The sequence below is a fragment of the Pelodiscus sinensis genome, chromosome 29 (genome assembly GCF_052426305.1).
Source record: "Pelodiscus sinensis isolate ZL-2025 chromosome 29, ASM5242630v1, whole genome shotgun sequence".
In the NCBI taxonomy this organism is placed as follows: domain Eukaryota; kingdom Metazoa; phylum Chordata; order Testudines; family Trionychidae; genus Pelodiscus; species Pelodiscus sinensis.
This window is the reverse complement of record NC_143080.1, coordinates 17,401,232-17,425,196: the sequence shown is the minus strand read 5'-3', so window position 1 is coordinate 17,425,196 and position 23,965 is coordinate 17,401,232. Positions and strand designations below refer to the sequence as shown.

General features: G+C 55.0%; 1 long non-coding RNA gene across 1 annotated transcript; it reads right to left on the bottom strand.

Annotated features, from left to right (window-relative positions):
• Nucleotides 1–9,994: 9,994 nt before the first annotated feature.
• LOC149521318 (uncharacterized) lies at nucleotides 9,995–22,795 on the bottom strand. Its single transcript, XR_016348041.1, has 3 exons — nucleotides 21,242–22,795; nucleotides 10,983–11,129; nucleotides 9,995–10,114 (listed from the first exon to the last, which is right to left on the bottom strand). It is a non-coding gene; the product is annotated as an uncharacterized LOC149521318 (long non-coding RNA).
• Between the last annotated feature and the right edge of the window lie 1,170 nt (nucleotides 22,796–23,965).

Genomic DNA, 23,965 nt, shown 5'->3' with positions numbered 1-23,965 from the left:
TGAAAATCCAAGGAGAAGAAAGGGGAGAATTGCAAATCAAGACTCTCTTAAGGTGTCTGAAAGCTACTTTGGTCTGGGCAGGTACTCAGTGGTACCAAGGCAGACTTTTCTGTGGCTCGGTTGTCTAATGCCACACTAAAACAAGTCTACCACGCCGAACGAAAGAGCAGACAATTACATGAAAGGGAAAAAAGGTGGCTTGGCAGAGAATTTGCTTCCGGACAAAAACAAGAGACTGCGGTGGTTAAAGAACGGGAGGCATACCTGTGCATAAACCAATTCACCAGAAACCTTCTGAACAACCAGTTCAGTCACATGTCCTTACAGGGACAAGCACCTTAATGACGGTCGCCCTGACATTTTATTTTGCAGACGATTCTACTTGTGGAAGGGCTGCTGGAGTGAAACTTGAGGCCCAAGCAGGAGGAAAGTTTCATTTTCTAGTACCAAGTAGAAAACCAATAATAGAACAAAAAGGCTAAAAGATGCCTAATGAACTAAAGACTATGTGGTTGAAGTTTTGATTTTCAATCTTTCCTCCAACTGCAGTTGCTCTTTCATTTTTCGTGAACAAACCCTAAACAGATACTACCTTATAAGGACACAGAAATCCAAGGTAACCTGTTCTCCCAACTCTCGCTTTCAGACGGGGAGGAGAACCTTATTGGGGGGGAAGGCACACACTAGTAGGGTGCCAGATGGTTTCAGCAAAAAAAAAAAAAAAAAAAAGCGCCAGGAAAATTTTTGTTGAGGAAAAAAACCCAACCAAACAAAAAAACCCCACCAGGAACATTTTTGTTGAGCAAAATCCAGTTGTGACCCCTTTAATTAGTCAGCCAATCTCCCCACCCCCGGCTTATTTCTGCTGGGCGCCGAGCCAGGAAAAGCAGAAAAGACTGGACATTTTGTATTTTCTAAATGTATTTACCGGACAAAAAGTGCAAATACCGGGCTGTCTGGTTCAATACTAGACACCTGGCAACCCTACACACAAGTGTGAAGAAAAAAAAAACCCCAACCCCCACCATCCTCATTAACACATGCCCCAACTGAGAAGGAGGAAGAGGCTCCCCACATTCCCCTCACACACCGGAGCTTGTGAGGAGGGGGGAAGGGGGGGCAGGCTAGCAGATTTTGTCTGCTCCAATCTGGAGGGGAGCTAGAGCGTTAGTGTGGGAACCTTGAGGCTCGAGGGCCAGACTCACCTAGTTCCTAAGCCCTGTTTTAAGAACAAAACCTCTTACTCTTAAAAATCGATCCCCATATCTCTGGTTGGAGCAGCTTCATGCAGGTCCTCGTGGATGGAAAACTGCAGCAAACTGTATGAACAGAAACAAACAGAAGCCCCAACAGCAGCTGGAGGTGGGGCGAGGCTGCCCCAGCAGGGACACAACTGGGCAGCCGTCCACCACCAGATCAGGAAAACAACCGCGCCATTCCCCTTCCAGCAGGAAGGCGAGTGCCGCTGCAAGGCTCCGCAAAGGAGGTGGGTGGCAGAGGGTTTTTTGTGCGCATCTTTAGCGGCAACTCCCCTGGTACCCCCTTCTCTAGTCCAGCCAGGCCTAAAATGCTCATTGCTTAGAAGGTGGGTGGGGAACCTAAGGCCTGGGTGCTTGGGGTTCCTCCACCGTTGCCCCCCTCCCCTCCCCTCCCCTCCCCTCCCCTCCCCTCTCCTCTCCGTGGGGCTGGAGCGCACAAACCGACTAGGCTGGGCCCTGCAATGCTCTGGCCGGCCAGGGGGATGTTTCTCTGCTCAGTTGGGGGCCAGGCAGGGAGGCTTTTCTCTTTTGTGTGTTTGTCTCTCACTGGTTCACCCCCCAACTGATTTTGGCCCCCGACTCCTCAAAGATCCTCCCGTGAATTCTCAGCCCGTCCACCCCCCTCTCCCCACACGCTCCCGCCCAGGATGGTCTGGGAGGCAGGAGGCACAGCCGGGCACTGGGCAGCAAGGGCCAGGAGCATCCCCCTCGCTACAGGTCCCCTCCTCCCTCCACAGCGCTCCCCGCCAAAATGCCCCCTGCCCCCGGGAGACACGCCCGAGCCCCGGGCACAGGGGGAGATTCAGTGGGCACCCGGCCCCCGCCCAGGCAGCGAGCAGCGGGGCCCGGAGAGAAGCTGGCGGCGGCAGAGCTGGGAGCGAGGAGGAGAGGGAGGAGGGGGAGGCTCCCCCCGCAGTGCTTTCCCGCCCGCCTCGTCCGCGCGAGCGCCCCGGCAGTTGCCCGTCCAGCCAGCGCCGCCCGCCCCTGCGCTCTCCCGCGCCCTGGCCCCTTCCCCCTCCTAGTGCCAAGCACACCCCGGCCCCTCCCCCTCCCTCCTGCCCCCCCAGTGCCAAGCACCCGCCAGCCCCTCCCCCTCCTGCCCTGTCAGTGCCAAGCACCCCCCCGGCCCCTCCCCCACCCTGCTGCCCCCTCAGTGCCAAGCACCCCCAGCCCCTCCCCCTCCTGCCCTGTCAGTGCCAAGCACCCCCCAGCCCCTCCCCCTCCCTGCTGCCCCCTCAGTGGCAACCACCTCGTGGCCCCTCCCCCTCCTGCGCTGTCAGTGCCAAGCACCCCCCGACTCCTCCCACTCCTGCCCTGTCAGTGCCAAGCACCCCCCGGCCCCTCCCCCTCCTGCGCTGTCAGTGCCAAGCACCCCCGACCCCTCCCACTCCTGCCCTGTCAGTGCCAAGCACCCGCCGGCCCCTCCCCCTCTCCACTGCCCCCCCAGTGCCAAGCACCCTCCAGCCCCTCCCCCTCCCCACTGACAAGCACCCCCGGCCCCTCCCCCCTCCTGCCCTGTCAGTGCCAACACCCCCCGGCCCCTCCCACTCCTGCCCTGTCAGTGCCAAGCACCCCCCGACCCCTCCCACTCCTGCCCTGTCAGTGCCAAGCACCCCCCGGCCCCTCCCTCTCCCTGCTGCCCCCCAGTGCCAACCACCCCCTGGCCCCTCCCCCTCCCTGCTGCCGCCCCAGTGCCAAGCACCCCCGGCCCTCCCCCTCCTGTCCTGTCAGTGCCAAGCACCCCCCGGCCCCTCCCCCTCCCCGGTGCCCCCCGCCCCAGTGCCAACCACCCCCGATGAGTAACTCTTTCTTCTCCTTCGAGTAGTCCCCGTGGGTGCTCCACTCTGGGGGTACGTCTACACTACAGCGCTAGTTCGAACTAACTTAGTTCGAATTAGTTAATTCGAACTAAGCTAATTCGAACTAATGCATCTAGAACTAAAAACTAGTTCGAACTAGCGTTTTGCTAGTTCGAACTAGCGCGTCCACACTGATTGGACGCAGGGGGGCATTTAAGGGCAGCTGAAACCGGTTCTGGCAGGGCATCAGGTCAGCAGTTGCTTTGTGTGGCTGCTGTCTGAGGCTATCTGAGGCTCGTGCTTAAAGGGACCCCCCCTGGACAGCCGGTTCTCAGCTTTTCCTGCTTGCTTGCCAACCTCGCCGAGGGACAGCAAAGCGTCGGTCTCTGTGCCCGTCTGTGTCGGTGCTTCCCTTCGAGGGGGACCGCCGCAGGTGGCAACATGGAGCCACGGCTCGCCCTGCACCTTCTGGTGCACGTTCTGGACTTGCTGCTGCAAGCCTGCCAGCAATGGCTCGAGGCTGCCTGGCACCACCTGGGGAATGTCAGCCCCCTGCCTCTCCGCCTGGCTGCCCTGGGGGGCCGTGGAGGAGCCGCGGCGGCGCCCCGGCACCGGCGTGCCCCGCCGCGTCTGGCGTCTGGACACCAGCAACGACTGGTGGGACCACATCGTCCTGGAGCGCTGGGACGACCGACAGTGGACCCAGAACTTTAGGATGGGGAGGGACACCTTCCTGGAGCTCTGCGAGTGGCTCGCCCCTGCCCTGCAAAGAAGGGAACCAGTTTGGCATGGGGAGATCCACCGTCGGAGCGGTGCTCATGCAGGTACGGCGCTCGTCGGCCACCTAGCCGGGGGGGAGGGGGGCTGCGAGGAGGGGATGGGCCGCCCCAGGGACAAAGGGGGGGGCGGGAGGAGGCGAAAGCGCCCCGCACCGGAGGGGTCGGGCTGTCCCGGCCGTACTACACGCTGCCAGGGGGGTTGCTTCCGGGAGTGGGGCGCGGAGCACTGCCAGGACACGCACGCTCCCAGCCACCCGGGCGCCCCACTGATTGGCGCTTTGCTGCGTCTCTCTCCGCAGATGGTCAAGGCCATCAACCGGGTGCTGCTCCGCAGGGTGGTCCGCCTCGCCGACCCGGACGCCGTCATCCGGGGATTTGGCGCCCTGGGCTTCCCCAACTGCGGGGGGGGCCATCGACGGGACGCACATCCCCATCCGTGCCCCGGAACACCAGGCGTCCCGGTACGTCAACAGAAAGGGGTACTTCTCCGTCATCCTGCAGGCCGTGTGTGACCACCGGGGACAGTTCACGGACATCAATGTGGGCTGGTCCGGCAAAGCACACGATGCACGGGTGTACCGGAACTCCTCCATGTGCCAGAGGCTGCAGGACGGGACCTTCTTCCCCGACCACCACATCAGGGTCGGGGACGTGGACATGCCCGTCTGCCTGGTGGGGGATGCCGCCTACCCACTGCAGCCATGGCTGATGAAGCCCTACACGGGGCACCTCAATCCCTCCCGCCAGGCCTTCAATAACAGGCTGACCAGGGCCCGCATCGTGGTGGAGGGGGCCTTCGGGCGACTGAAAGCCCGCTTTTGATGCCTCCTCACCCGTCTGGACCTGGCCGAGCACAACATCCCTCCCGTGGTGGCGGCATGTTGTGTGCTCCACAATTTGTGTGAGCAGAAGGGGGAGGCTTTCCTGCCAGCATGGATGGCTGAGGCTGACCGCATGGCTGGACACTACAGTCAGCCCCGCACCGCCGCCGTCTGGGAAGCCCAGCGGGGGGCCATCCGGATCCGGGAAGCCCTGCGGGAGAGCTTCCAGGTGGAGGAGGAGGAGGACTGACCTCTCCCTGCATGCCCCACCGGGGCCTTCTTCCACCCTACCCCCCCTTCCCTTTTCCCCTCCCTACCTACTGTCAAATAAAGACACCTGTTATTCAAACATAAACGTCTGTTTATTTCACAGAACTGGGGTGGGGGGAGGGAGGAATGAAGGTGGGAGAAGGGAGGGGGAAACCTGGGACGAGGGAGCTGGAAGGGGAGGGGAGGGAAGGGAGGAAGGGAAAGGAATGCTCAGGGGTGGGAGTCCGGCTGCCTCTCCCGTCTCGCCACACTGCGGGTCCGGGGGCGTCGGTGGGGAATGGTTGTGGAGGGGGGGGCAGAGGGGACAGGGGGTGTGGAAGAAGCAGGAGCGGAAGCAGGAGCGGAAGCAGGGGGAGCAGGGGGAGCTAGAGGGGGAGCAAGAGGGGGAGCAGGGGGAGGAGGAAATGGAAAGCGGTCCAGCAGGCTCTGGAGGTGGCCTCGCAGGGCACGGCCCTGCTCCTCCAGGGCCTCCAGACTCCTCCGGCGCAGCCTGAGGTCCTCCTGGACCCAGTGGTCCTGGAGACGGAGCTGTCAGTCCAGGAACCGGAGGTGCCGCCTCTGGTAGTCCTCCTGGTTCCTGGCTGTCCTGCTTGCCCGGGCGCGGGCGGCTGCTGCAGGCGGTGTGGTGCGCCCTGCAGGCCCAGGTGCTGCGGCTGTGGTGCAAGAAGACCAGCGGTCAATTTCCCCAGGGGCCCAGGTGTGTGAAACCCAGCTCCTCTCTGCAAGGCCAGGGCCCCTGCAGGATCCCCAGCTGCTGCTCCATGGTGGGCAAGGCCCAGGCGCACGGTCCCGGGGCTCCCTCTCGCCCCAGCCCCCCGTACACATAAGGGGAACACGAGGGTACTCACAGGTGGATGCCTCCCCGGCCTCTGACGATGCAGGCGAGCGGGTCTGTGGCGTGCCTCGGGGGTCCCGGGTCCTGGGCACGTGTAATTCCGCAGCGCCTCCACGGCGCCGCCCGGTGGTCATGGCCGGGAATGCAAGTGTAATTCCGCAGCACCTCCACGGCGCCGCCCGGTAGTCATGGCCGGGAATGCACGTGTAATTCGGCAGCGCCTCCACGGCGCCGCCCGGTGGTCATGGCCGGGAATGCACGTGTAATTCCGCAGCGCCTCCACGGCGCCGCCCGATGGTCATGGCCGGGAATGCACGTGTAATTCCGCAGCGCCTCCACGGCGCCGCCCGGTGGTCATGGCCAGGAATGCACGTGTAATTCCGCAGCGCCTCCACGGCGCCGCCCGGTGGTCAGGGCCGGGAATGCACGTGTAATTCCGCAGCGCCTCCACGGCGCCGCCCGGTGGTCAGGGCCGGGAATGCACGTGTAATTCCGCAGCGCCTCCACGGCGCCGCCCGGTGGTCACGGCCGGGAATGCACATGTAAGTCCGCAGCGCCTCCACGGCGCCCCCTGGTGGGCACGGCCGGGAATGCACGTGTAATTCCGCAGCGCCTCCACGGCGCCGCCCGGTGGTCACGGCCGGGAATGCACGTGTAATTCCGCAGCGCCTCCACGGCGCCGCCCGGTGGTCACGGCCGGGAATGCACGTGTAAGTCGGCAGCGCCTCCACGGCGCCGCCCGGTGGTCACGGCCGGGAATGCACGTGTAAGTCCGCAGCGCCTCCACGGCGCCGCCCGATGGGCATGGCCGGGAATGCACGTGTAAGTCCGCAGCGCCTCCACGGCGCCGCCCGGTGGTCACAGCCGGGAATGCACGTGTAATTCCGCAGCGCCTCCACTGCGCCGCCCGGTGGGCACGGCCGGGAATGCACGTGTAATTCCGCAGCGCCTCCACGGCGCCGCCCGGTGGTCACGGCCAGGAATGCACGTGTAAGTCCGCAGCGCCTCCACGGCGCCGCCCGGTGGGCACGGCCGGGAATGCATGTGTAAGTCCGCAGCGCCTCCACGGCGCCGCCGGGTGGGCACGGCCGGGAATGCACGTGTAAGTCCGAAGCGCCTCCACGGCGCCGCCCGGTGGGCACGGCCGGGAATGCACGTGTAAGTCCGCAGCGCCTCCACAGCGCCCCCCGGTGGGCACGGCCGAGAATTCACGTGTAAGTCCGCAGCGCCTCCACGGCGCCCCCCGATGGGCAAGGCCGGGAATGCACGTGTAAGTCCGCAGCGCCTCCACGGCGCCCCCCGGTGAAGGCGCTGCGGAATTACACGTGCATTCCCGGCCGTGCCCACCGGGCGGCGCCGTGGAGGCGCTGCGGAATTACACGTGCCTTCCCGGCCGTGCCCACCGGGCGGCGCCGTGGAGGTGCTGCGGAATTACACGTGCATTCCCGGCCGTGCCCACCGGGGGGCGCCGTAGAGGCGCTGCGGAATTACACCTGCATTCCCGGCCGTGCCCACCGGGGGGCGCCGTAGAGGCGCTGCGGAATTACACCTGCATTCCCGGCCGTGACCACCGGGGGGCGCCGTGGAGGCGCGGCGGAATACACGTGCATTCCCGGCCGTGCCCACCGGGGGGCACTGTGGAGGCGCTGCGGAATTACACCTGCATTCCCGGCCATGGCCACCGGGGGGCGCCGTGGAGGCGCTGCGGAATTACACCTGCATTCCCGGCCGTGCCCACTGGGGGGCGCCGTGGAGGCCCTGCAGATTTACACGTGCATTCCCGGCCATGCCCACCGGAGGGCGCCGTGGAGGCGCTGCGGAATTACACCTGCATTCCCGGCCGTGCCCACCGGGGGGCGCCGTGGAGGCGCTGCAGAATTACACCTGCATTCCCGACCGTGCCCACCGGGGGGCGCCGTGGAGGCGCTGCGGAATTACACCTGCATTCCCGGCCGTGCCCACCGGGGGGCGCCGTGGAGGCGCTGCGGAATTACACCTGCATTCCCGGCCGTGCCCACCGGGGGGCGCCGTGGAGGCGCTGCGGAAATACACCTGCATTCCCGGCCGTGCCCACCGGGGGGCGCCGTGGAGGCGCTGCGGAATTACACCTGCATTCCCGGCCGTGCCCACCGGGGGGCGCCGTGGAGGCGCTGCGGAATACACGTGCATTCCCGGCCATGCCCACCGGAGGGCGCCGTGGAGGCGCTGCAGATTTACACGTGCATTCTCGGCCATGCCCACCGGAGGGCGCCGTGGAGGCGCTGCAGAATTACACCTGCATTCCCGGCCATGGCCACCGGGGGCGCCGTGGAGGCGCTGCGGAATTACACCTGCATTCCCGGCCGTGCCCACCGGGGGGCGCCGTGGAGGCGCTGCGGAATTACACCTGCATTCCTGGCCATGCCCACCGGGGGGCGCCATGGAGGCGCTGCGGAATTACACCTGCATTCCCGGCCGTGCCCACCGGGGGGCGCCGTGGAGGCGCTGCGGATTTACACGTGCATTCTCGGCCATGCCCACCGGAGGGCGCCGTGGAGGCGCTGCGGAATTACACCTGCATTCCCGGCAGTGCCCACCGGGGGGAGCCGTGGAGGCGCTGCGGAATTACGCCTGCATTCCTGGCCGTGCCCACCGGGGGGCGCCGTGGAGGCGCTGCGGAATTACACCTGCATTCCCGGCTGTGCCCACCGGGGGGCGCCGTTGAGGCCCTGCAGATTTACACGTGCATTCTCGGCCATGCCCACCGGAGGGCGCCGTGGAGGCGCTGCGGAATTACACCTGCATTCCCGGCCGTGCCCACCGGGGGGCGCCGTGGAGGCGCTGCGGAATTACACCTGCATTCCCGGCCGTGCCCACAGGGGGGCGCCGTGGAGGCGCTGCAGAATTACACGTGCATTCCCGGCCGTGCCCACCGGGGGGCGCCATGGAGGCGCTGCGGAATTACACCTGCATTCCCGGCCGCGGCCACCGGGGGGCGCCGTGGAGGCGCTGCGGAATTATACCTGCACAAAATCCAACCCCCGATCGAGAACCGTACTTAACTTTAGAATCTGAAAGCAAGTCTTCCAAACCGGCAAAGACGAGCCAACCTCTTCTTCGTTCGCAGAGAAAGCTTCAGAGCGCGCCGACACGGAACGCTTCCTATGGAAATGAAAAACAATTCTCACGGTTAAGGCGCGCCCTACAAACGCAAACTACCTCAGCTTCCAAAGCGTGCATGTACATTTCAACGTACCACAGGTGAATTTCCCCAAGTGACACGCACCCGGTGAACCGCATTGCCCAAGCAAAATGCAGAGCGCGCCCCCCACAAAATCCAACCCCCGATCGAGAACCGTACTTAACTTGAGAATCTTAAAGCAAGTCTTCCAAACCGGCAAAGATGAGCCAACCTCTTCTTCGTTCGCAGAGAAAGCTTCAGAGCGCGCCGACACGGAACGCTTCCTATGGAAATGAAAAACAATTCTCACGGTTAAGGCGCGCCCTACAAACGCAAACTACCTCAGCTTCCAAAGCGTGCATATACATTTCAATGTACCACAGGTGAATTTCCCCAAGTGACATGCACCCGGTGAACCGCATTGCCCAAGCAAAACGCAGAGCGCGCCCCCCACAAAATCCAACCCCCGATCGAGAACCGTACTTAACTTGAGAATCTGAAAGCAAGTCTTCCAAACCGGCAAAGACGAGCCAACCTCTTCTTCGTTCGCAGAGAAAGCTTCAGAGCGTGCCGACACGGAACGCTTCCTATGGAAATGAAAAACAATTCTCACGGTTAAGGCGCGCCCTACAAACGCAAACTACCTCAGCTTCCAAAGCGTGCATATACATTTCAATGTACCACAGGTGAATTTCCCCAAGTGACATGCACCCGGTGAACCGCATTGCCCAAGCAAAACGCAGAGCGCGCCCCCCACAAAATCCAACCCCCGATCGAGAACCGTACTTAACTTGAGAATCTGAAAGCAAGTCTTCCAAACCGGCAAAGACGAGCCAACCTCTTCTTCGTTCGCAGAGAAAGCTTCAGAGCGTGCCGACACGGAACGCTTCCTATGGAAATGAAAAACAATTCTCACGGTTAAGGCGCGCCCTACAAACGCAAACTACCTCAGCTTCCAAAGCGTGCATATACATTTCAACGTACCACAGGTGAATTTCCCCAAGTGACATGCACCCGGTGAACCGCATTGCCCAAGCAAAACGCAGAGCGCGCCCCACAAAATCCAACCCCCGATCGAGAACCGTACTTAACTTGAGAATCTGAAAGCAAGTCTTCCAAACCGGCAAAGACGAGCCAACCTCTTCTTCGTTCGCAGAGAAAGCTTCAGAGCGCGCCGACACGGAACGCTTCCTATGGAAATGAAAAACAATTCTCACGGTTAAGGCACATATAACAAACACAAACCTTTGCTTCCAAAACACATGTGCTATGTTATGTATGTGAATTTCCCCAGTGACATGCACTCCTCCACTGTGGGGGGGTGACTCATCTCCTGCAGAAAGTAAAGTGTAACGGTTATGTAACAACACAGCGGGAGGGTTAGGAGCAGGGGTGGAACACTGCCTGCTGCCGGAAGTAACCAGCTGCCAGTGCTCACCCTGCACCACCGCCTCCTCCATAAGTGGCTGGTCAACAGTCCCACATCCTAGGACAGTGACCTCGGTGGACTCCACAGGAATACTTTCCAGGAATTCCTCATAGCCTCGAATGCTCCTCAGGCTGTAGCTCTCCCACCTGCTGCCTGAGAGATTCCACCAGCAGGCACCTTTCACAACGGTTGTCTCCCCCAGCCTGGAGATCGCTCAGTGGGAATTGCAAGCCACAAATACTGCAACACCACACCAGGACTTGGGTAGAGGCATCCATGCTCAGGTTCTCTGTCTGGATACAGGCACAAGCGCTTCGGGTCTTCATCACCATCAGTCACTCCCTCTGCTCAACTCCCTCTTCAACTCCCCTGTCTGCTTCGCTCCCCTGGTCGCACTGCTCTGGCTTTTTAAAGCCTGCTTGCCTAGATCAGGCCTGCCCCCTTCTGAGTCACACAGGGGAAGGCTGAGCCTGAGGCTAATCAGAAGCAATCAAGGGAACAATGGCAGGCTCTCAGTCCCAACTGCCACAGAAGCTGAAACTGAAACTGCTAGCACTCACCTGGAATCAGACTCTCAATTCACACTTCAAACAGTCAGGCGCACACACACACCACAGCTTGTACTCTCACCGGGTAGCCTCTTCGGCGGTGGGGTCGCTTTGCTCTCCCTCTTCAACTCCCCTGTCTGCGGTCCCCTGTCCGCTTAATGATGTGTGTTTTGCAGAATGGCGATCGGAAACAATTCCCCGTATCATCTTCCCACATGAATTAAATACACTACAAATAACATAAAATGCAATTAAATCGCATTACAAAAATGAGAACAGAAGAATGGTACTTTAACCAAAAATACAGCCCAGCGCTACCCGATATCAACACTCACCATGATCGTAGGAGTGCCTAGCTACACCTCCTCAGAGCAACCCAAAGCTGAATGACTCCCTGGGCCTAGATGCCCAGCTTAAATGCTACCATAAGCTCCGCCCCTCAATATCCCAGCATGCCTTGAGGCCAAAGGAAGGTATAAATGCAGACTCTTAGGCCGCAGACTCCCTTTACTTCATTTCTACATTAGCAGCGGCAAGAGCTGCTCATGCTGAAGCATTTATCATCTGTTCGCCTAACAAATACTATTCTCCACAGACTCAAACTCTGTGACCAGGTGAGGCTACAGTCATCCTATTTCAGGTTCCTAAAAGGAAAACCTTGCCCCCAGAAAGGGGGGGGTTCTCAGGGCGTACGTAGCTACTGGGGGCTGAAATAGCTACTTTAGATGTAGTGAAGGGGATGTTTGAACCGGAGTATATGCAGAGTGTAGGAAACATTACTTGGCTGGTGCCAGAGAGGATACACACTGCCTCATTCTCAAGATGAAGTGGGGGGGGGGGGGTTGTTCCCTGTTGTAGTGCCAGGCCACCTGATACAAACAAGAAACCCACCGTGCCCCCCAGAGCCAATATGATGGGCAAATGGCAACCTGTGAGAACTTTGATGATGTGAGGTTCGGCACTGGCCACCGCTTCCTTTCAGGCTCCCTCCCCCCATCTCTTCTAGACCCCACTGCCTCCCCAATACTTAATTTTCATACACAAAGGTCTCAGACCTCAATCCTGACACAAATTAGAAAGTGGGTGGCCAAGTATGGAGCGGCAGCTGCTAGGAGAGTGCTCAGTTCTAAAGGCAACCCCGCCCTCCACACACACACACACACCGGCACCACTGGTAAAGGACAAAGGTAGCAATTACCTTGGAGCCATTCCATTTCAAATGTCCCATGGGCCTGAGACACCGCCACTGTTACCAGAATCACAGTAGGACTAATGCAGGCTTCCTGCCCACCTTCACTATGCACATCACACAGAAGCGACTGGCACGGTCCATACGCCCCTCTACGTCGGTCTCACCACACGCCGCCCACACCCTCCGTGCCAACTCCACCCCTCCCATTAGTCTGCAACCGGCACAAACGGTGCATGCAAGCACCAGTTCGTGAAAACTCCCTAGCCCCTCCACCTACAAGCCACTGCCAGAAGGGTGTATGAGTCCCTTTCGTGTCTCAGTGGAGGTAAACACAAAACCCCTCACCTCTTCCCACACCGCAAAACCCTGCCCCAACCCACACACCTCAAAAAACTCTCCCAGAGCCAGACCCCTTACTCTTGCCCAAACCCGAGGCCCAGTCTGAGGAAACTGAGTGTACGTGGAGGACAACTAGCAACAGACACAGGAGAAATTGAGTGAGAGTGAATTGGCCTGTTATTTTGAAATAACTATTCCCCAGAGCTGTGTCTAGACGGGCCAGTTTTTCTGGAAAAATCAGCCGCTTTTCTGGAAAAACTTGCCAGCCGTCTACACTGGCCACTTGAATTTCCACAAAAGCACTGACTTCCTACTGTAAGAAATCAGTGTTTCTTGCGGAAATACTATTCTGCTCCCTTTTGCGCAAAAGGGCCAGTGTACACAGCTCAGATTTGTTTTCCACAAAAGAGCCCCGATCACAAAAATGGCGATCGGGGCTTTTTTGCGGAAAAGCGCGTCTAGATTGGCAAGAATGCTTTTACACAAAAAGTGCTTTTGCGGAAAAGCGTCTGTGCCAATTGTTAGGCCCTAGAAAAAATAGGCCTAGTGCAGTTATGCTAAAGCAAATGTAACAAAGGTTTCTGGGTAGTCCCTGGACAGAACTGGAGATAAGTTCAAGCAGGGACGCACCCTACACGCTTGCTCAAGTTGGCAAAATAAGATAAGCAAGAAGCTGCATTTTTGTACCTGCTGTGATGAGGAACAGTTTGTTTTGAGAACTGATAAGAAGACTCCCTGTTTCTGCTCTCCCCGTTTGTTCCAAACTCCCTGTTTATGTTCTCCTTTGGCCATAACAAACTGTCTCCTTATTGCCCAGTACCTGTCTTTTGGGCTGATAAGAAATTGCTGATGCATTATGAATTGCTTAAGGCCATGATGTATAGTTGGCCAGGTATGCATGAGTATTAGAGGTTTCTAACTAATAAAGGAGGGTAGGTTGCTTGGGCGAATAGTCTATGACGCGACAGAACTGTCTATATAAGCCTACCTGTAAATGAAATCAGGGCTGGTTCACTTTGGAGACGGGCCGCTCTCTATTGTAAGTGCGCACTATTCAATAAAGAGCTTGTGATTGGATCTTGCTGGTGTTGCCTGTCTCTTTGCGGTCAGACAACGAACAGAGGCCGTCCGAGTTCGAGTCCCCGACAAATTTGGCACCCCAGATGGGACCCGTCTGACTCTCCGGTGCAGAGGATCGGACTCCGAAGCAACGCAGCGCGCATCCTCCGGTTTTGAGGAGCCTTGCCAGGTGGCCAGATCCCTGCTCCGGCGATAAAGCGTGTCCTGTGAACCAGCTGAGGCCCACAGAAATCCAGCAACATCACCTACCCATTGTGTAGGATCCAGGACCTCGGGGTTAAAGTCCCTGGAGTCCTCGGGGTTAAAGTCCCTGGAGTGTTCGGGGTTAAAGTCCCTGGAGTGTTCGGGGTTAAAGTCCCTGGAGAGGTAAGCGCGCTCGGTATTGAGAAATTGGGTTAAGGATCCTTTGGCTAGTAAAGATGGGACAGGGCGGCAGTAAGTGCCCGGGGGACGCCCCGTTGACCCTGATCCTAAGGGATTGGAAGGACATTTCTGGAACGGCCGGTCTAGCAAAATCTAAAATGAAGGATTTGTGTCAAATGCAATGGCCTTCACTCTCTGCTAATTTGTCCCCAGATAATAATTGGCCAGACTGTGGGACGTTTTCCATAGAAAGAATGAATGCCCTGAAGGACATACTGGTCAATCTTAGACCCGGACAAATGGAATATTTATTTGTATAGTATAATTACAAACCAAAGGAATTTAAAAGGGCTCTGCAGGCTGTGTGTGTAGAAAAATCTGTTAAACTTCCCCCACCCTATGCCCCGGAGGTGGTAAAAAGAATATTCTGTACCATTTTCTCTATCCATCTGCCAATCTGGGCTGATGTGATTCAATTGTTAAATACCCTCCTCACGGAAAATGAGCATCAAAAGGTTAAAGAAAAGGCTGTAGCATATCACCAGAATCAAGCTTGGAGAGGTATGCCCACCGCTGAGCCTAACTGAGATCCAAATTCGGACGGGATGCAAGGGAAAAGTTTACCTAAAGTGGTTAGCATTGCGACACGGGTGTACAATAAGAAAGAGGAGAAGAGAGAGAAAGAAGGAATTAAGCGATTGTTGTTATATATGAAGGGAAACCTGCTTTAAAAATGACTCCTTGTTTCTTGCAGCCTCTTTTAATCATCTGGGCAAAGAAACAATAAAGTTTAAACATTTGGCTACAGACACGTTTGTTAAATTTATTAAAGAGAAATAAGGAATTCTACTGAAACTTAATTGGTTAACTGCATAAAAGAATAAAATCTATACATTGTAAATTTGTAAAACCTGCACCCTAAGGGTTAAATGTGTCTTCCAAGAAAACTAATTATTGTTTTAAAGAAATCCAAGCCCAGAAACTTCACTGTTTTTCTGTTCAAATCTGAGTTGATAGCACTTTTGGCTTGCTTTCAGATCCAAGGTTGTGTGTGTCTGCAAACTGCCTGTCTGTTCTGGAAAGGGGGAGCATGTCCCCCATAAGTAAGCCTGTAACATTGTATATAATTCTTTTCAGGAAAAGAAAACCTTTTTGCTTGCTTAAATATTAACTAGCAAGAGTCTTGTTCTAAGAAAAAGTTTCTGTGGCAGTAAATTATTTGAAGCTTCACACATTAAAGAAAAAAAAAAGCCTGGTCTGCAGTACAAGAAGGAAACTAAGGCATGTCATCTTTAAATTAATAATTGAACAATGAAGTAATTTACTCAAACCCTCTGAAGCTACTGTGCAAAACAAAAGCATACCGTTAAGTAACAGCAGGCTAATCAAAAATTAGCAAAGAACATTGGTAAAGAAAAAGTATTCTAAAATATAATGCACAACCCCAATGTGGGTAGAAATATTTTCTTTGTCTTTCAAATTATCAAAAAGCACTAATATTAGCTGAAAAGTAACTGAAGAAAAAAAAAAAGCCATGGTTCTGTGTCATGACATAAGTTTGTGTTCTGTGTTCTATCCAAATTTGTCTTGTGTGTCCTAATTGTGATATATGTATTTCAAACATTGTTGTGTGTACAATATTGTTGTTTTAATGAAAGAATAATTTAAATCCCTTAAATAATTGTAACTTTGTGCTTTACACAGATGGTTTTTGCTTTTATAATTCTAGTGGAGGTTTAGTATCAGACTATGCAGTTTGTACTGTATGGAATGTAGAGGAATCTGCTCCTCTACCTGCTGTTTTTTCCCCTTCTCTCCTATGATCACCAGCTCCTTTGCCATCTCTTTCAGAACTGGCCCTCCTGAAAGACCAAGCCCCAGAATCGGGAAAGCAGGAGTGGAGACTGGCAGGGTGCACCTTGCACCCAGACCACTACTGGTGCAGCAGCTCTGATGGCCACATTGTTGCCCCAGTGGTCTTGCTACCTCACCTTGCCTCCGTGCTCCATAGATTGTCGCACATTGGCAAAGGTAAAACAAAATTGGTTTGCTCCCAAATTCTCCCAGGCAGCCAAAGATTACGGTCTAGCTTGCCCTGTCTGCCAAGCCCACAATGTGGGTAAACCTGTAAAGACAGTTCCGGCAACCAGACCTCCGCCTTTGGGACCATGGCTGAATTTACAAATGGACTTTATTCAATTGCCTAAATGTCAATCTTTTGAATATGTGTTGGTTATTGTTTGCTTGTTTTTAAGATGGGTAAAAGCTTATTTCCTGCAGGAAAGCTGATGCCATCACAGTGGCAAAGAAACTTCTAAATCATTACATCCCATTATAAGGAATACATTTTGTGATTTCCAGTGATAAAGGTACCCACTTTACTGGACAAATTGTTTAACAAAAACTGGCAAAGTACCACTCTACCAGAGAAGCACCGCACTGCGCATGACACCTGGAGAGCGCAGGAGCAGGAGAGAAATGAAACGGGATTTTAAAGAACAAACTTGCAAAAATATGTAAGAACTCTGGCTTAACATAGGTAGAAGCACTCCCGATTGCCCTAACGAGCATGAGAGTGACTCCTAATCAGAAAACTGGACTCAGTCCACATGAAATTGCATGTGGCCAACCTATGAAATTGTTAAGCAGCCAAAAAATTGACCTGGCTGATGCAACACTTATTAAAGAAAGCATAGTCAAGTATTGTCAGGAACTTATGAGGTGTGTACAGTCTTATCATTCTCAGGTTAAGGACGCCTTCCAGGAGGTCCTGACTGTGCCGTGCCATAAACTACAACCAGAAGATTAGGTTTGCGTGAAGGTTCACCAGTGGAAGACTGCCCTGGAACCCAGGTGAAAGGGTCCCTACCAAGTCCTTCTGACCACCCATACTGCTGTAAAGTGTGAAGAATTGCGCACCTGGATTCACGCCTCCCACTGCAAACCAGTTCCAGTGCCTACACAGGTTGGCCCCAACAATGAGCACCGCAGACCTGGTACCAGAAACCCAGGTCCAGAAGTAGACGGGGATCAGCGCAGGCCTGGTACTGGCAATCCAGGCCCAGAAGCAGACGACATCGGACTTCAAGGGAGCCACGCACGTTCACCCCACCGCGAACCGGGTGAACCAGAAGCAGACGACATCTGTGCCCAGGGCAAATGGACTACTACCCCTTTGGGCGACCTGAAGCTTCAACTTCGACTGAGGAAACCTTAGACTGGTGGTGTCCTTTCCCGGAAGGAAGGCCTCGTTTTCTGGCCTGGGTTCTTATGTTTTTACTTTTATTATTTGTTATCTTTCTCTTTTGGTGGTATGGGATGTAAAGGCTGTAGAAACTAACAGCTCTAACACCTTTGTTCATCTTGCATATGAGCTGAAAGCTCGAATGCCAGAATTACATAATACATCATGTTGGGTGTGTTCCCTAGTCCCAGTGGATAGTCAAAGAGAATCTCGCCCTCTTACTTGGTGAGCTGTGAATGACTGGACAGGTGTTTGTGCAGCATTTCCCAATGCTTGTGGAGGGGCCTTTTATCGAATAGGAGAAGGAGTACTGAGGCTTCAAGGAATTTTGGAAATAATGGCTAATACCACTGCTGATGCTTTAACTGATCTGGCTACCGAGCAGAGAAAGGTCCGGCAGATGGTTCTCCAGAATCGCTTAGCGCTAGACATTCTATTGGCCTCTCAAGGAGGAACATGCGCCTTGATAGGACAAGAGTGTTGTGTGTATATTCCCGACGTTTATAACACCACTTGGGAAAGAGCGCATCATCTTATGCAGGTAGCAAAAGATCATGGAGGAAAGAAAGGGGATTCTTGGTGGAGCGACCTGTTTAGCTGGTTTCCAAATGTCGGTGGTTGGCTCCATAACTTACTTCGTAGCGCTGTCATTGTTATTTGTGGTTTGGTAGTTCTCTATGTCCTAATTCGTTGTGGATGTTGGATAGGCACTAAGGTGTGTTCCACCAAGTAGTAAGTTGTTACATTGTGTCCCAAGAGTCCCTTCATGGTACTCTAGGGACAAAGGGGGGACTGTTAGGCCCTAGAAAAAATAGGCCTAGTGCAGTTATGCTAAAGCAAATGTAACAAAGGTTTCTGGGTAGTCCCTGGACAGAACTGGAGATAAGTTCAAGCAGGGACGCACCCTACACGCTTGCTCAAGTTGGCAAAATAAGATAAGCAAGAAGCTGCATTTTTGTACCTGCTGTGATGAGGAACAGTTTGTTTTGAGAACTGATAAGAAGACTCCCTGTTTCTGCTCTCCCCGTTTGTTCCAAACTCCCTGTTTATGTTCTCCTTTGGCCATAACAAACTGTCTCCTTATTGCCCAGTACCTGTCTTTTGGGCTGATAAGAAATTGCTGATGCATTATGAATTGCTTAAGGCCATGATGTATAGTTGGCCAGGTATGCATGAGTATTAGAGGTTTCTAACTAATAAAGGAGGGTAGGTTGCTTGGGCGAATAGTCTATGATGCGACAGAACTGTCTATATAAGCCTACCTGTAAATGAAATCAGGGCTGGTTCACTTTGGAGACGGGCCGCTCTCTATTGTAAGTGCGCACTATTCAATAAAGAGCTTGTGATTGGATCTTGCCGTTGCTTTGCGGTCAGACAACGAACAGAGGCCGTCCGAGTTCGAGTCCCCGACACAATCTAGACGTTCTGTGCTGAAAATGCCTTTAACGGAAAACTTTCAGGGGCTGAATCCCGACGCCTGGGGCAGAGCAGCTGGGGTGCTGCCGGGTTGGTCCCGTGGCGCCGCCCCTGGGGTCCCCGAGTCAGCACCCCAGCTGCTCTGCCCCTGGCTTCCTGGAATCAGCCGCTGATCTGTTTCAGCAGCGGCTGAATCGGGGACCCCTGGGGCAGAGCAGCTGGGGTCCTGCCGGGTTGGTCCCGCAGCGCCGTCCTTTGGCGCTGTGGGACCAACCCGGCACCGCTCCAGCTGCTCTGCCCCAGGCGTCCCCAAGAGCAGTTGGGGTGCTGCCGGGTTGGTCCCGCAGCGCCGAGGGGCAGCGCTACGAGACCAACGTGGCAGCGCCCCAGATGCTCTGCTCCAGGCTTCCCTGATTCAGCTGCTGGTCAGTTTCAGCAGCAGCTGAATGGGGGAAGCCTGTCCGGTTGCCCCAGCACTTCCGGGTTCCCGATGGTGCATTGGATGCCGGACTAATGGAGTTTTACTGTATTTTGAAAAATATTTTCAAATACTTTAACCCCCAAAATACCTTATTTGAAATAATTTCCCAGTGTGAACATAGCCAAACATTAGCGCTACGCTGCAATGCTATTTCCATATACTCAAGAATCCCAAAATATCAATCCCTCGTCTTCACAGCAAACTTGGTTTTTTTGGATTCATTATGCCAAGGTCCCTGTAAATATCATTCTACGAGGCAAAAGGGACCTTTTCTTAGAGCACTTTATTTTGAAATTTGGCATCATGTAGACAGCACCAAATGATGAAATAAGATAAGATACACAATTTGAGCGATACAAATTGTGTATCTTATCTCAATGCTATTTCAAAATGGCTTATTTCAAGTACTCTGTAGAACTCTGAGGGTGAAGGAGGGGTAAAGAGAGTCTCAAAGGTTCTCCCTCCACCCGCTTTCCTCTCTCAGGTTCTTTCCCCAGCCCCTCCCCAGTTACTTTGACCCCAAATAAAAAACACACCCACTTTATTGTTTCCAAAAAACAATGTCAGTTTTATTGTATCTGCGATGGGGGAGGGGGAGAGGATTAAGAGAGGGAATGCAAAGAGGGGCAAGGCACAGGCCCCTAGTGGGGAGGTCTGGGGAGCGTGTCACTGGGGTCCTTGTGAGAAACTTTCCCTCAGGGCCTCCCAGATGTGCACCCCCACCTGAAGAGCCTGCTGGATGGCAGCTGTTCAAAGGGCCTGCTGACCGGGCCTGCCTTTGCTTCCTCCCCCTTCAGATCACAAATATTGTGGAGCACAGAACACTGGCCACTACTTGGGGGAATGTTCCACTCCCCAACATCCAGCCGGGTGACAAGACATCTCAACCTATGGGGGGAGGAATAGCTCAGTGGTTTGAGCATTACCCTGTTAAACCCAGGGTTCTGAGCTCAACCCTTGAGGAGGCCATTTAGGGATCTGGGGCAAATCTGTCAGGGATGGTACTTGGTCCTGCCATGAGGGCAGGGGACTGGACTCAATGACCTATCAAGGTCCCTTCCAGCTCTATGAGATAGGTATAGCTCCATATATTTATTTATATTAACCTCACCTTGAGACACCCTCCACTACAGGGCAGGCCCGGCGAAGCCGGGCATTGAAGCATTCCTTGCTAGGGTCAAGGTGTCTGGTGTAAAGCTTCGTGAGCCAGGGCAACAGAGTGTAGGTCACATCCCCCACAATGCACAGTTGCATGTACACATCCCCCACCCTGATGATGAGGTCAGGGAATAAACTGCCTGCCTCCAGCTTCTGGAAGACTCTGGAGTCGCAGAAGATGTGAGCGTCACGTGCCTTCCTCGACCAGCCTAAGAAAATGTCGGTAAACTGCCCACGGTGGTTGAGAGGGCCTGTGGGACCATGGAGAAGTAACCTCCTAGTTTATATACACAGACATCGGGGCTCGGGCACCGATGTGGGTGCCATCAATAATATCACCGCCGCACGGTTCCGTGTTGCTGAGGTGGATGACCCTGAGCAGCTGGATGGTGTTGATGGCCCGCATGTGACATAGTGCGGGTGCTGTCTACTTTGTAACCCGGTATTCCCTCCTAGCTGTGTTGCTATGTGTGATTCCCAATGAGCATATTGGCCCCAGACACCTAAGTCTCAGCCTGAGCACATAACAAGGCTGTTCCCAGGGCGAGACAAAAGAAGAGAGGTGGGGTCGGCCATCAGGCTGGGGGGTAGGGCCTGGGAGTTGAGTTGGTCTAAAACATCCTCACTCCACCTAGCCCAGCCCAGACTGAGAAAGGGAGTGAAGCCCCTTCCCCTCGAGAGGACTAAGGCTGTCTGCCCTCGCTCCTATGTTAACATCTCTCCTATGCTATGCTGTGTCTCTGAGAAGAAATAAACCCTTTTACTCTACTGGCTGGCTGAGACACACATCTGGCTGTGGATGGGGGTGCAGGGTCAGGGGCTCCCCAACACACCATCACACCTGTAGCAGGAGACCAACAAACAGAGAATCACTGGGGTGCCTGAGCCCTGTGCAGGTCCCTCAGCCCACCCCTTCCCTGCCCACACATACCAGGAGCCACCCCCTACGTAGCCTATCCGTGGCAGGGCTGTGTGAGGGTGGGACTGAAAAATTGCCTGGGAAAGGGGCTTCTCCACCACCCCCAACCACTCTTTCCCTAGGGTTCCCCATTCCAGCACTTCACACACCCCTTCCGGGACCTTAGCTGGAGAGCGCCACGCCTGCGTGACGTGGGCCCTGACGGTCGACTTTTCCACACCAAACTGGTTCCCGACACATCGGTAGCTGTCCGGCGTGGTGACCTTCCACACGGCAATGGTGACCCGCTTCTCCAGAGGGGAATGTGGGTCGCATGCGTGTCCCGTCGTGTGAGGGCAGGGGAGAGCCAGGAACACAGCTCCAGGAAGATCTCCTTCCTCGTGCAGAAATTCTGGAGCCGCTGTTGGTCATCCCAGAGCTCCATGTCGAGCTGGTCCCACCCGTCAGATCTAGTCTCCAGTGCAAGAAGCGGCGGTGCACAGCGTGGTGCAGCTGGAAGAGCTGCGCTCCCAGACAATCAGCTGGTGGTTGTGTTCCTGCGGGGCCAGGAGGGCAGCCTGCAGAAACTGCAGCACGATAGCTAAGGGCCGTCAAGTGCCCAGAGGCACCTCTAGCTCCACGACTGGCAAGCTGAGGTATCCGCAAGGGCAACCGGAGCAGTCAGAGCAAAGGCTTTGCTGTCCCTCCAGGGAAAGGAGAAGCACCCGAGAAATGGCTGTACGGCGGGGGGAGGGGGGGGGGGGAGGGTGTCACTTTGCTAACTTCAGAGGTTCCCTTATCCTGCTTCCCTGCTTTTCTAGCACAGGACCTAGGCCCATCCCTGGGGCAGATGGTGCTGTCTGCCCAGCCACTGATGGTGTCGACAGAGGGGGGTGGGATCAAGCCCACCATCCTGTACTCCCCAGGCAAATCCCTGCCCTATCCCTGAGTTCACTGGAGATCCCACTCTGTCTCCCTGCCTTCAGTGGGTCCCTTCTCCTGCCTTTCTAATGTGGGAGCCAGCTCCATCCCTGGGGTATCTATGTTGGCTGTTTGGCCGCTCCCAGGGTGGGTGGGACTTGGGCCCACCAGCCTGCCCTGCCCAGGCGAAAGGGTCTCAGATAGCCTCAAGCAGCAGCTCCCAGCAGTAATTGCTGACCCGATGCCCTGCCTGAAGTGGTTCTGCGTGGCCTTAAATGCAATTCTGCATCCAATCAGTGTGGACGCTTTAGTTTGAAATAGCTAAGTGCTTTTCGAAATAAGTCTGCAGTGTAAACATACCCTAAGGGTATGTCTACACTGCAAGTTTCCTTCAGAAAAAGCTATTCTGGAAGATATCTTCTGGAAAAGCTGATTTTGGAAATAGCACATCCACATTAGGGGAGCTTATCGCAGACTAATTTTGAGGCTTCCCGGTAGTGTGGACGCTCTATCTCGATTTAGCGCCCCAGGATGCACTGGAAAGGACTAACTTTAGAATGAGGCGCTATTTTGACATAGCAGCAGTGGAGAGCCCACTCGCTCACCTGCTGCTGAAAAAGCTTTTTCAGAAGAGGCGTTTTTCCGACACTGGTAAACCTCATTCCATGAGGAATAAGCCCTCCATTGTTTCAATTTTCTTTTGAAATAACGCAATTGCTGTGTGGATGCTACTGTTGTTCTGCCAGAATAACGTCCCTTATTCCAGAAAAACGGCACAGTGTAGACACACCCTTAGGGTATGGCTACACTACAACACTAATTGGAACTAACTTAGAATTAGTTAATTCTAATTAAGCTAATTAATTCGAATTAGTGCATCTAGACCTAAAAGCTAATTCGAATTAGCATTTTGCTAAATCAAAATAGCATGTCCACATTGAGTGGACCCTGAACCGAAGTTAAGGCTGGCCGGAACGAGTGCCTGCAGGGCATCAGGTTAGGACTTAGAGTGTGGAGCTGCTGCCTCCGGCTAGCCGAGGGCTGTGCTTAAAGGAACCCGACCCCCACCCCGGACAGACAGTTCTCAGGGTTCCCCGCTTGCTTGTTTACCTCGATGAGGGACAGCAAAGCAGTCCTGTCTTGGAGTGCCCTGAGTGCCCACACTTGGCACATCACAGCACTCGGCCATCAGCCCGGCTGCACTTGCCGCAGCCTGCCATCCAAGGGGATCAATTGGGGGGATCCAGGCGGCCCTGCAGGAGAGCTTCCACCCTGAGGAGCCCGCAGAGCCACCCCAGTCCTCCCCATCGGGGGCTCGTGCCCCATTCCTCCCTCACCTCCTTCCACTTACCTCTCCCTAGTCCCCCTTCCTGATGTAAAAAATAAATGACACGTGGGTTGTTAAATAAAGAGACTTTCTATTTTTGAAAACTGAGGGGTGGGGATTAACCTCTGGGGAGACTGGGAAAAGGTGGTGGGAGAGGGGAAGAGAGATGGTGGGAGAGGGGAGGTGGAAACCTGGGAAGAGGGAGCTGGAAGGGGGAAGCCAGGAGAGGAGGAGGAGGGGAAGTATAAAACTATGGTACACCATATCTTCAGTACTGTGTACAGATGTGATCTCCTCACCTCAAAAAAGCTATTTTGGCCTTGGAAAGGGTTCAGAAAAGGGCAACTACAATGATCAGGGGTTTGGAACAGGTCCCATATGAAGAGAGGCTAAAGAGACTGGGACTTTTCAGCTCAGAAAAGAGGAGACTGAGGGGGATATGATAGAGGTCTATAAAATCATGAGTGGTGTGGAGAGGGTGAATAAAGAAAAGTTATTCATTAGTTCTCATAATAGAAGGACTAGAGTACACCAAATGAAATGAATGGACAGCAGGCTTAAAACTAATAAGCAAAAGTTGTTCTTCTCACAGCACATAGTCAACCTGTGGAACTCCTTGCCGCAGGAGGCTGTAAAGGCTGTCCAG